The following is a 12,981-nucleotide window of genomic DNA, read 5'->3' as shown; positions in this document are numbered from 1 at the left end:
CCTGCTGAGATCTTTTTTGAAAAATCTACAGAGTTCTGCCAGAAGAAACTCATGACATGTTGTAAGTTTAATTATGTTCAATTCATTAACACAATTAGAGCTGTGAACAAATTTATTGACACAGCCAGAATCACTTAGTAACAGGCAGTAAGTCATAGATTAAAAAACTCATTCTTGTAGGCCTCTAAACTCTGGGAATGAGAAATGGGAAATTCATCTTTAGTTCCTTGGAACAGTTCTAAGAGACCTGACCAGAGGTTGCCACTAATAATTCATTGCAGGAATCGTTCATATTTTAAGAATGGTTCTTAAGGCCCTTGGAACATAAATTGAATCCCCTTGAAATACTACTTTTCATTTTTACATAATAAGTGATCCAAACGGGGAGATTTGATTAATATGGATTTGATTTTAGCTTAGCTGAGCTGGCCTCTCTTACAAACAGGGGATGAAGATTTGCTCTTTCTTTTCTAGCGAAGGCCAAAGGGATATTGCAGGTTGAGAAGAACCTAATGATCGATTGCCTTTCCTTCTGGATTAATCCATCCCAGGTAAAATCTTGCCCTTCTTCTAAGGTGGATTCACACAAAAGAAAGAAAGCTTGAAATATATATATAAAGTAATATTACCAAAGAAAAGATTTTAGGATCTGAGATAGTTTATAAAATTATCTTTCGGATGAGAGGCGATCTGTCATTCTTCGTGCAAAGAATTTTTAAAAAGGCCTCAATACAGTACTAAGTTATTTTTTTGTTTGTTTACTAGTAAAAAGTTAATTGAAGAAAATCTTTTTTCAAAATCACATAAAACTAGCAAAATTTTCCACCAGGCTTGTCTATTATCCGGAATAATCCTTCGTTGATGTAATAGCATTGACACCTTGACTCTCAAAGAGAGCTTTTTAAAAAAGTTGTTTATTTATTGGGCCAGCAGATGGCATGGTGGTTAAGATGCTGGACTCCCATATAGCCGACTGTGGTTCGATTCCCAGACCTTGTGGCTTGCTCTCTCACTTTCCATCTCTCTGTCTGTTTCTGTCTCTGTCTCTCTGGTGAGCACAAATGTCTTATACCAAATTTTAAAACATAATAATAAATAAAATAAATAATTCTTAACCAACAGAAGATATCTTAAATTTATTTATTTATTTAATTTATTATTATTATTATTTTAAGTTTGCTATAAGGCACATGTGTTCACCAAAGAGAGACTGAGAGACAGAGAGCAAAAGTGAGAAAGTGAGCCACCAGGTATGGGACTGGATCTGCAATAGGCCATATAGAAGCCCAGCACCTTAACCACCACACTATTTGCTGGCTCCTCTTAAAGTTTTATGCTTGTATTTCTGCTGATCAAGGTGAGAGTTTTACAAATACAGATTTATTTCTGACACTTAAGAAATTATTAGATTTACTGTTTCCTCAGCAGACTGCCTGTGTGTGAATCTTGTGTTCCACTAACTTACTAACTAGACTGACGTGGAGCCTGCTTTTAGCGTTTCTGGGTCTTAGTTTCTACATCTATAAAGCTGTTCATTATAACGGTGTCTTTCACAGATATTTTCTTTAAGTTGAAAAGAGATATACAAAAAAGCCTTAGACTGGCAGCAAGGACCTTGTAAGCACACACGAATGGTAGCAATCATTATCAAGTACAGCCTACCGTCAACCTCACCCCTACCAGTGTGTCTTATTGTTATGATATCCCTTCTCCAGGCCTAATAATAAACAGGGGACTCTTGGGTTACTGCCCAAGTTTTCTTTATTGCTTATCAGATAAATTATTTGCATGTATTGCAAGCTTGCCACCTTTTTGAAATAAGACATTCCTGATTTGAAAAAGAATATCTGTATTTTACCTTTCTCCTAAGACAGTCTTCCAATTTTCAGCAGAGCTGCAAAGCAGGTTTAGTAAAGAGATTGGAAGGAGAGAAGTGAATAAACAAGTAGAAATTCAGAGAGATGTGACCAGGATACCACACCAGACACTTAGAAATGTTAAGCCGTGTTTGAAGCAGAATCTGATTCAGAGGGGGAAAAAATAGCAGGAGACACCAACAAACAAAGGCAAGAAGCAAGCTGTTAGGTTTCCATTATAATGTATTTTGAGTCTCACAGAACAGGTGGGAAGTGGATGTTCAATGAAACAAAAGTCAGCGGCAGCCTCCGTGCGTGGACTGTGTGGTACCCGGCCAAAGCGGAGCGTTGAGTGGTGAAGATGAGCAAAGTAGAAAATAAATGCCTGTACTTCTGAAGTAGATAGGTGCCATCGTATTAGAGAAAATTCAACAGAGATCAATAAAAATGATTAAGGGACTCAGAGAATTGATTTTTGAGAAAAGATTAAGAAAAATAAATGTGCAGCTTGACACATAGCCAAGGAGGAATATGATAACTGGGTGGTCACATGAGGTGTGTAAGACACTGGCAAGAAGGCATTCTCCTAGGCTGTGGAGACAAATTTCCTAACAAGGTCTCTGAGGATACAGGAATGGTGGAAAGCCCTGCCACCGGAAGTATTGACACGAGTGGACAGATCCTTCTCGAACTTTGGCAGCAGGCAGTAGAAGTGGACAAGACAACCACACAGATCTTTCTCTTTTTTTTTTTTCCTTTCTTAGTAATTCCTAGGAACAAGAAAATGTATGATGGCAGACTTACAATTTCAAACAAGCTCTTTTTAGATCAGGGTCACTGTAGATTACTAACTTAATTTAGACTACATCATTAAATAAGAAATGAGAATACCTGCAGCACCCAACTTGATATATCTCTGTCCTGAAATAAATATCCTCACGATATGTGCATGTGTTAAGACATCTGCATTATAAATACTTTCACGCTGATGCGTACATAGCATACACACCTGTGTGTGTGTGTGTGTGTGTGTGTGTGTGTGTAAATATATTAATGAAAATGTTTGTATTTCGTGATATGCCATCATTTCCAAATTGGATTGAATGATGATGGAGTCCCTTAGTGAATTACCTCTGTCCTTTGTTCTGGCAGTTTCCAGAAATGGCTCCTAAGCCAAGTATGAATCATCTTTTTCTGGCACAGGAAAAGCCATTTTCAGCAGAGCCACATTGCAGGGTCATTATTCTTAAGGCTGCGTTATAGGCATGAGAGGAAATGACATAACCCAGCTCAATTCACAGAGTGGCAAGTGGAGGAAGCTTAAGGCTACATCACACCATCTATATATTCTCTTGCAAAAGTCACAAAACTTCTTAATACAGTCCTTTAGGAAGGAAATCTCTGTAAAAATAAATGGGAGGAAAAAGTCACAAATATTTACTTCTGATGTAAAACTACTTTTCTCTACTTATTGTGATAATGAATGTATATAATAATATTCATATAATAGTACTTTATTTTACAGAAAATATAGGCTCAATGTTTGGTTGCCATTTTTCACATTTTCCATGTAGTGTTTGAGACCCTTTAATAGCCATCACCATAATAAAATGCGCAGAGGATAAAACGACTGTGAAAAAATGTCAGGGGAAAATGTCGACCTGTGTATTTTTGACGATGTAGCCTCACATTCATTGCACGACGTTGCTTAGATTTACTTCCCACATTATTGAAAGGATGCAGGGGGTTAATGTGTCACCTTTTCACTGCTTGAGGACTGGAAGAAAATTTGATTTTCCTCTCAAGTGAACTGTGTTGGACTCCACTGAACAGTTTTCCCAACAGGCCTCTTCGTGTTGTTCTGTCTTGAAGAGGGCTTAGCACCACTCAATATGGAAGAAGATTGGAGTAAGTGGCCATATTATTATCGGTATGTGTGCCAAATATACCAAAGTCAAATTTTAACCCTGATCATGCTTGTGTTATTCCTTGCAGATTCTCTATAATTTTTTTCTTTTATTTTTTGCTGTTTCTTCAAGTGATATTATCACTGACTTTGCCTTGAAAATGTCTACACATTTTTGCTTGTAATTTTAAAAACAAAACAACCGGCCATTCTGATCTAAACTAGCTTATACTCTGGGAGATAAGTACACCAATTACTTTATCAATTAACTGAAATTGTGAGAAGCAGCTCAAACATATCCCAGAAAAGGACATTTTTTAAGTAGTAAGACAAACTAGAATTTTGGTTGAGGTATATGCAGTGTTAGAATAAGATAAAAAATATTTGGGACCAGCAGATGGTGTAATGGTTATGTTACTGGACTCTGACATAGTCGACCACGCTTTGAGTCCCAGACTGGGTCGCATAAAAATCACACTAGGTATGTGTGAGTGAGTGCATGAAATCCTAAGAGGTGATTGGAGGAGAAAGGACTGCAGCATGGCCATCCCCCTAGGAGGTGATTTCTCCTTTTCTGTTTCTCTGTCTCTCTCTGTCTTTCTGGAAAGTGCACATATCTTGTAGCAAAAATCTCTCAAAAGAAAAGAAAAAGAAAAAAAAATTTACAGTAGGTGGCTAAGAATTCTTTCCATAACCCCTAAATCTCATTCACATGGAGTGTATAAAAGGGCTAGGTGCAGGAGATTAGAAGAGGATTTGTAGGGACACATTTCAGAAAAGAATTGCTGGTACTCTGTGAATACTGTCCACCATAGAGAAAGATGAAGGGTTCCTCTTTCACCTCCAGCAAAGAAAAAAGGACGTTCAAAAACACCTTGGAGAAATAACTTTATAACTTATATAGTATTGGGTCACAGTGGAATGTTGTATGAGTCATTCCTGAGAACGATATGCTGGCTAAGATAGCAACGGATAGCAATGTTGAAGACTGTGGTGTGCAAATAATTGTGCTTCTGGAATTTTTACTGCAAGCTATGTCTGAGTGTTTTCTGTAAATTGAATGGGGATAGTTTATGATATGGAATTAATACAGAATTTTCAAAGATCTCAGTCTAGAAAAACACCTGGAAAGGCCAGAAGACCCTCAAGAGAAACAAGGTAGAATTAACTGCCTGATGACTAGTGGCTATACAAGTCACAGAAGATCAGCCAGAATATGGTTGTACTCAGGGTTACTGAGGGATTATTTATGATTTTAGGTCACTAGAAAAAAAAATTAATCAAAGATCCCAAAATAGAAAGGGTCATCTGGGGAATGTACGAAATCCAAGAACATTAAGCTATACTACCCAACAGTAACAGTCAAGTGAAGATTTTGTTCCTCTTTCTTTTTCATCCCTATCTGTGAAATGAGAAGGATCAGACACTGTAGTTAGCAAGATACAAGAGGAGGAGAATAGCTACAGGAAGAAAGAAATAGGAAATTATCTAGAGAAGGCCCGGCATAGGGAAGAGAGGACATCTCAATCCTAAGTTTTAACTACTACATGGAATGAGACACTTTACTTATTGAAATAAAATTATGTTTTTTTGTGAAGTGAAATAGCAATTTTCAATATCTAAGCATGAATAAAAAAGTCATGAGACTTGCTTTCATCCTCACCCAAAAACAAAAAAATCTAGACCAATGGGATACATTTACAGGGAGAATGAGAGATAGAAATTTCCTTGTGATTGTATGCCATAAATTGTCTTATTCAGTGAAATAGTTATGTATATATAATTGTGTGTATCACCCAACAATTTTCTCAATGGGTGACAATGTAGTTGTTGTCTTAAGAAGTACAGAGTTGGAGACCCCAGACAGATTGCGAACCACCTGTGCATTCTATGGTTTTGTTGACCTCATTTTTCTTCCATCTTTCTAAACCATATTGATAATCGGGTCTGGTAGGAAAAATTACCTACAGTTTGTACATTTCTGAAAATTTTAATTATATTTATATTTTCATTTGCTATTTCTTCTATATTTTTTTTATTCTTTATCTTCCTTTAAATTTTCTTATTTTCTTCTATAAAATCTAAGGCCTGGGACAAGTAAGTAGGCTTTGAAAAGTAAAGTTTGTATATTGCAAGGACAGCACTGATTCCTTTCTCCCCTTTTTCTGATCCCTTAAGGCATTATACCACCACTTCTCTATTGTGACTAAAAAACAAATTATTTGTAATAACACTTATGCAATTTATATATGTATATACATATGCAAGTATATATTGCATGTATATGTTAATTTGTTTCAAATCTTTATTTTGGAACAATTTTACATTTACAAAAATGTTACCAAGATGGCAGAGTTTCCATATCACCAGTTTTTCCAACTGTGTTTTTGTCAGTACTAACAAATTAATAGTGGTGTCATACTTTGATTTTATTTTCTTAAAAGAATTATTGTATTTATCCAATTTTATTTGTTATTATTATTATTATTATTATTATTTTTAGTTAGACCAGAGAGAGACAGAGAGAGGGAAAGGGAAAGTGAAAAATCAAGCTGCCAAGTCTGGTACTTGAACCATGGTCAGCCATGAGGGAGTCCATTGCCTTAACCACCATGCCATCTGCTGGCCCATTGGTGTCATACTTTTAACTGAGTTTCAGAATTGATAACCCATATCTCTGTGAGAAACAAATTTGCCAATTAGAATACAGTGTTTATGCACAGTTTTTACTTTCAGACTTGACAATGTCTATTCCAAACACCATTTTTTCCACAGTTACCAAGATTGGCTCCTTTTTCCCCTACCCATTCATTATGCCAGTCATTTGTTACTCCTTTAATGTAGTCTTCATTCTATTCTGAAAACCCATGATTCTGGTTGATTATTTTAAAAAATTCCCTATATAAAAGTTCACTCTTCATTTTGTACAGTAGTCCTCCCTTATCCACTCTTTTGCTTTCTATGGTTTCAGTTACCCATGGCCAACTGCAGTCTGGAAAACCATCATGGTTCTTCATGACTTGATGATCCAGGATCATCCAAAGTAGATAATCCTCTTTCTGGCATATCATCAGAAAGTCAATAGCAGCCTAACATCACATCACAGTGCCTGTCTGAAAGAAGGCAGAGCTTCACCCAACACAGACATTTGCTCCTTGGCTAACACCCCAGCTGACACTCGTGCGGAGTGCCAGTGTCTGATGCACCGCCCTCCCTTCATTGCTGTTCTTCCTCCCTTGTATTTGTGGACCAGGTGAACTATGGCCTACTGATCGCTGTCATCTCCAAAGCAGGGTCTCAGATGATAGGCATCTACATTCTCAGAGACCTTTCCTAATCCTCTAGACCTAGACCTCACCTGGAAAGAACAGCTGGAACAACTTCAGTTTGTCTCCACTCAGAACATGTCCTCCAATGATGGTGAAAATGCTAGAAGTATTGATGTTGAGGTTGCAAATAGATTTCAGTATATATGAAATTCATAAATAGTGAAGACAGACTACACTTTGAAAGTTTTGGAAACCAACTCAAGCAAAGCGTGTGATTAAATAGTAGTTCCAACGTAAAGCCTAACACTGAATAGAGAAATATAATGGGGGCAAAAGAGTTTAAAATATATACCAATCTTATTCCTGTTTCTGACATGGTTGCCTCTATAATCTATACATCTTGCATTCTGTACTTTCTAAACAATGAAAAACAATTATATACAATTTACTGCCTGATATTAATATGTTAGGGTAGTACCTGTCTAACAGGCATCTGGTCCAATGAATCAAAGCTCCTATCTCTTGGGGTAGAGACACTCAAGGCAGCATCTATTACTTGTGTCTATAGCTAGTCTCATGTTTGAAGGAATTGCCGCAGCAGTGCTCCAGTGACAGACGTTGCCCCCCTTGACTTTTGGAGCCAGTCTGTCCCAGATCTTTTATTTTCCTAAAGTACAAGAACTACATCTATTAGCAGTGGTGACTGCAACTGACTTGAATGCATAGAAACTGATTGATGGAACATGGTGCATCCCTTAATTAAGCAGAAGCTGCTAATAAAAATGAACTTACTGAGTGATTTGTGGGGTTCTAGCCATATGGGTCTCACAGCAATAGGAAACAGGAGTGACTTCCAGCTAGTACCAGCTGATAATGGAGAGTAACACGTTTTGTAAAAGGAAGAACTTTGTGGCATCTTTTGGCTTTGCAGAATGAAAACTGAGAGCACCTGGTATAACAAGTCGTATGCCTTATTTACCCTCCTCTGGCTTAGCTGCGCTGGCATTTGCCCCTTACTTCTGCCCTCCCCTACCAAGAACCATGGGACTAGTCTAAGTAGAGTCCTGTGTAGTTCTTCCAAGACTCTGGAGCAGGGCTGAGTGGAGAAACAGAGAAGGATAGGGAGAGTGAGGAAATGGGAGACTGGAGAAAGGGTGAACTAGCTTGGCTGCCCTTAACTTGCTGCTTTTGAAAGTGCTCAACCAATGTAGTCCACAGAAAGGGCACTCTGTCCTGAGAAAATTATTATTCCAGAGAAATGCGACAATGTGGTCAGATTACATTAGCCTTCTTTTCAAGGAGCTCCTCCGGTCTCACTTCCTCTATGACAACATCATGATGAAGTGCAAACCCAACACAGACATTTGCTCCTTGGCTAACACCCCAGCTGACACTCGTGCGGAGTGCCAGTGTCTGATGCACCGCCCTCCCTTCATTGCTGTTCTTCCTCCCTTGTATTTGTGGACCAGGTGAACTATGGCCTACTGATCGCTGTCATCTCCAAAGCAGGGTCTCAGATGGTAGGCATCTACATTCTCAGAGACCTTTCCTAATCCTCTAAGTCACATTCTGACTCTTCAAATACTTCTCCTTACCATTTAGCTCTCTCTATATCTGTTTACTTGTTACTTATGACATACTCTTCATACACATTTTACTTAAATATTTTTCACTTTCTCACTGAAATGTAAACTCTGTAAGAGAAGGAATTTGTGTTTGCTTTTACTTCCACTTGTAGACCACCACCCAGTATAGAAAAGACTCGGTAAATATTTACTAAGTATAATAAACCAATAATCTTTCCTAGAGTAATTTTCCAAGGGCAGAAGATATGTCGATGTAGTTCCCCGTATACAATCCCTTGCAGTTAATGGATATTTATTAAAATATCTCCAATGCTACATATGAGAATTTGACTTCTATTTATGGTAGATGCTAAATATTAAGAATAGTAGACCTGCTGCTACTTCTAATGTTAGGAGGTACAGTTGCTGTTATAAATTTTTTATCCAGATTCTTTCTTCACAGTGAAATCTTCTGCAATGTCCTCCACTGAGTCTCAGGCAAAAAGGCATGTGGAAAACAAAACCTATCATTTATTTTTCCATCCTTAAGATCAAATTAGAATCTGGATGCCCAGAGGATGCATGTGGTGTCAAGATAAAGTTGTAAGTTTGAGTCAATGTCAGAATTTATTTGGAATAAAGCTTTCTTTTCTTTTTCTTTTCTTTTTTTTTTTTTTAGCAGTGGCTAATGAACAGTTCATATTCATAAATTCTAATAAGGTGGTAGATCTAACATGGTCTCCAAAGGGCTGCAGCTCAGGTGTGAGTTGGAAAATGGATATACAGTCCTAAGTGTGCTGTGTACTTTCCTCGAAGATGGGAAGTTCTGTTCTCTAGATAATTATCTTTGCGAAGGCCACATTTCCTGTGGTACACCTCTTGTGAAATTTTGGGTCTTTTTGACTTCTGTTGATTATACTTTTTAAATTTAAATATTTTTGTAAAGGTATTATACAACACATGTTCCTTCAGTGTTCATTACATAAAATGCACTATGTTAGGGACCAGGACAGAGCCATACATGATACTGACCTCTCAACCAAGAATCGAATAATGAATTTTATTTGAGGCCCACCAAGGATTAAAAGAGATCCAGTTTTGGTTGCAGTGCTGGAAGCCATATGGCCGGCTCCAGATTAGGATACCAAGTCAACCTGGACAAAGCCAGAACATTGCATTTTACCACTGCACTTTCCAGCACCTGCTTTTCTGTCTTTTTAAATAGAAAAAAAACACTGGGATCAGCAGATGGCATGGTTTACATCGGTGGACTACCATATGGCGGATCTTGGTTTGGGCCCCAGACCCCACAGCTTGAAACTCATGCTGGGCATGTGCGTGTGTGCATATCCAAAATGCCAAGAGAAAAATGGAGAAGAAAGGATTGTGGCATGGCCATTCCTCCTGGGAGGGCAATTTCTTTCTTTCTCTCTGTCTCTTCAGTGAAACCACAGGCCCTATAGCAAAAATCTCTTAAAAAAAATAAATAGAGGCCAGCAGATGGTGTAATGGTTGTGTTGCTGGACTCCCACATAGTCAACCACAGTTCAAATCCAAGACCCGCTGGCTTAAAACTCATGCTGGGCACATGTGTATGCATGCCCCAAATCCCAAGAGGAGAATGGAAGAGAATGGATTGTATTATGGCCATCCCTTCACAGGGTGATGTCTTGCTTTCTGTCTCTCTGTCTTTCTCTGGTGAGCGCACATACCATATAGCAAAAATCTCTAAATAAATAAATAAATAAATAGAAAAACCATCAATAGAGCCACACCCTGATGGCCTTATCTAATCCTATTACCTCTCAAAGGTTCCACCTCTTTATCCCAAAGTTGGATTAAGTTTCTATCCTCTTAATACCACCACAACCAAATTTCAATACGTGAATATTTAGGGGGCACTTTCAAACCTTAGCAAGGGGCTTATAGTCTTAATAGGAAGATGAGTGTTACATTCAGAATATTACAAGAGAACAATATAAATTGCTGTAGTTGGTAGGTACAGTATTAAATTCAGGACTTGGGGACCAGCAGTTGGCGTAATGGCTATGTCACTGGACTCCCATGTAGTCAATCGCGGTTCGAGTCCCGGACCCGGTGGCTTAAACTCACACCGGGCGCGTGTGTGTGCGTGCCCAAGATCCCAAGAGGAGAATGGAGGAGAAGGGATTGCAGCATGGCCATCCCCCCTGGGCGGTAATTTCTCATTTTCTGTCTCTATGTCTCTCTCTGTCTGGCGAGCGCACGCACCCTATAGCAAAAACCTCTACAAAAAAAGAAAAAAAAAAAATTCAGGGCTTGGAGAAGAAAAAGAGACTATATGCATAATGCAATGTGTGCAAAGTACTTGACAAAATGTGCAAAATGTGATTTATTCAATACATTATATACTCTAATCTGGAAAATAAGATGATGTAAATAGATTTTTTTTTACATAGTTTATACTACAAAAATTTTCCAACTATTTTTAATCCCTTTCATTTTTTTCTTAAATGTTAGAAGAAAAGAGGACAGAGAAAAGGGAAAAGGGAAAGCAATTAGTGCTTCTGTTATAAAGGGCATAAAAAGCATCTTAAAGCCTCTGTTATTATAGATAATAAAAGGCAGGTTTCTTTCTATTGCAACATGTCAGCAAATTAAAAAAATGATTATTTATTTCACTTTAATTATTATTATTTTTAAATTTTGCTACTGGGCACATGGGCTCACCAGAGAAAGAGAGAGAGAAAGTGAGAAAGTAAGACACCAGGATTGGGACTTAAACCATGATTGGTCTTGTGGGAGTTCAGTGCCTTAACCACCCTATCACCTGCTGATCCTGAGCAATTTTTTTTTTTTTTTTTCTGTAAAGGTCCAGGTAGTAAATATTTTTGGTTTTGTAGGTCAAACAATAGCTCTTGTGAATACTCATCTTACTATTGGTGGGCAGGAGCAGCTGTAGACAATAGGCAAATGCAAAAGGTTGACCAAAACTTTACCCACAAAACAGGCATCTGGCCAGATTTGCAAGCAGTGCTTCTCCAACTTGAATATGGGTTTGAACTACCCTAAGGATCTTGTGAGAATGCAGATTTGGGTTCTCTTGGTCTGCACTGGAGCCTGATTTTGCATCTCTAACAAGCTTCCAGGTGGAATGCTGATAATGCTGATGATTGTGCTCACAGATAAAGGGAACCTGGGAAATTTGTCTTCTTCCTCTTTTTTATTTCTTTTCCTTTAAAAGAAAGAGGGAGGGAGAGAAAGAGAGACAGAGACAGAGACAGGCATTTTTTTGGACAGAGTCTTGCTGTCCTGCCATCTTCCTATCCCACTCTCCTGATCAGCCAGGACTACAGGCTTGTATAATTGTGTCCAGCATCTTCAGGCCAAGCCAGGAACCAAACCAGATCTCCCATACAGCTTCCGGCCTCCCAGGTGGTGGTGCAATCTAAGCTCCACTGTGGCTGGATCCTTGGAAAACTTTCCTGATCCTCAAATATTTTATTTGACCGTGTAAGTGGCATGCCAACTTTTAAAAATTGGTCAGGTAGCTCTAATCATTATTACTACCCCCATGCGTCTTTGATAGTCTATGTTTGGGTCCTGAGTTTTAATTTTAGTGAATTTAACACTAATTTTGGTTAGACCAAGAGTGGTTCTTCTCTATGAGATTCTGTCATTCTGTCTTTCTCTCGTTTTGATAATAAATGAGCTCTTAAATGCATTTAATTAAAGATTGTTCTAGAATTCGTCTCACTTGCCATGATGTCTAATGATACATTGTTCTAGTGTACTCCAGGAGAAATGGTTTCCTATGACAGCCTCCTACACCATTTTTTAAAAAGAATTATTTTATTTAACTTTATTTATTATTATTATTTTCCAGTTTGATCAGAGAGAGACAGAGAGAGAAAGAGAGAGAGAGCAAGGGAAAGTAAGCCACCAGGTCCAGGCCTGATCAGCCAGGACTACAGGCTTGTATAATTGTGTCCAGCATCTTCAGGCCAAGCCAGGAACCAAACCAGATCTCCCATACAGCTTCCGGCCTCCCAGGTGGTGGTGCAATCTAAGCTCCACTGTGGCTGGATCCTTGGAAAACTTTCCTGATCCTCAAATATTTTATTTGACCGTGTAAGTGGCATGCCAACTTTTAAAAATTGGTCAGGTAGCTCTAATCATTATTACTACCCCCATGCGTCTTTGATAGTCTATGTTTGGGTCCTGAGTTTTAATTTTAGTGAATTTAACACTAATTTTGGTTAGACCAAGAGTGGTTCTTCTCTATGAGATTCTGTCATTCTGTCTTTCTCTCGTTTTGATAATAAATGAGCTCTTAAATGCATTTAATTAAAGATTGTTCTAGAATTCGTCTCACTTGCCATGATGTCTAATGATACATTGTTCTA

At 38.1% G+C, this 12,981-nt stretch overlaps 1 protein-coding gene across 2 annotated transcripts in view; it reads right to left on the bottom strand.

Annotated features, from left to right (window-relative positions):
- The window catches only part of SPATA17 (spermatogenesis associated 17), a 263,127-nt gene that overhangs the window by 9,742 nt on the left and 240,404 nt on the right, over nucleotides 1-12,981 (bottom strand). The window contains exon 11 of one of the 2 annotated variants that reach the window (XM_006155849.2): nucleotides 2,781-3,257. The exons of the other annotated variant lie outside the window; for it this stretch is intronic. The gene's annotated coding sequence lies outside the window, so the exon portion shown is untranslated. Of the gene's footprint in view, nucleotides 1-2,780; nucleotides 3,258-12,981 lie in introns of those variants that run through there. 2 annotated transcript variants of the gene reach the window in all.

This window comes from Tupaia chinensis, unplaced genomic scaffold (assembly GCF_000334495.1).
Source record: "Tupaia chinensis unplaced genomic scaffold, TupChi_1.0 Scaffold000473_1, whole genome shotgun sequence".
NCBI lineage: Eukaryota > Metazoa > Chordata > Mammalia > Scandentia > Tupaiidae > Tupaia > Tupaia belangeri.
The sequence above is the reverse complement of the archived record's forward strand: the minus strand, read 5'-3'. Positions and strand labels throughout refer to the sequence as shown.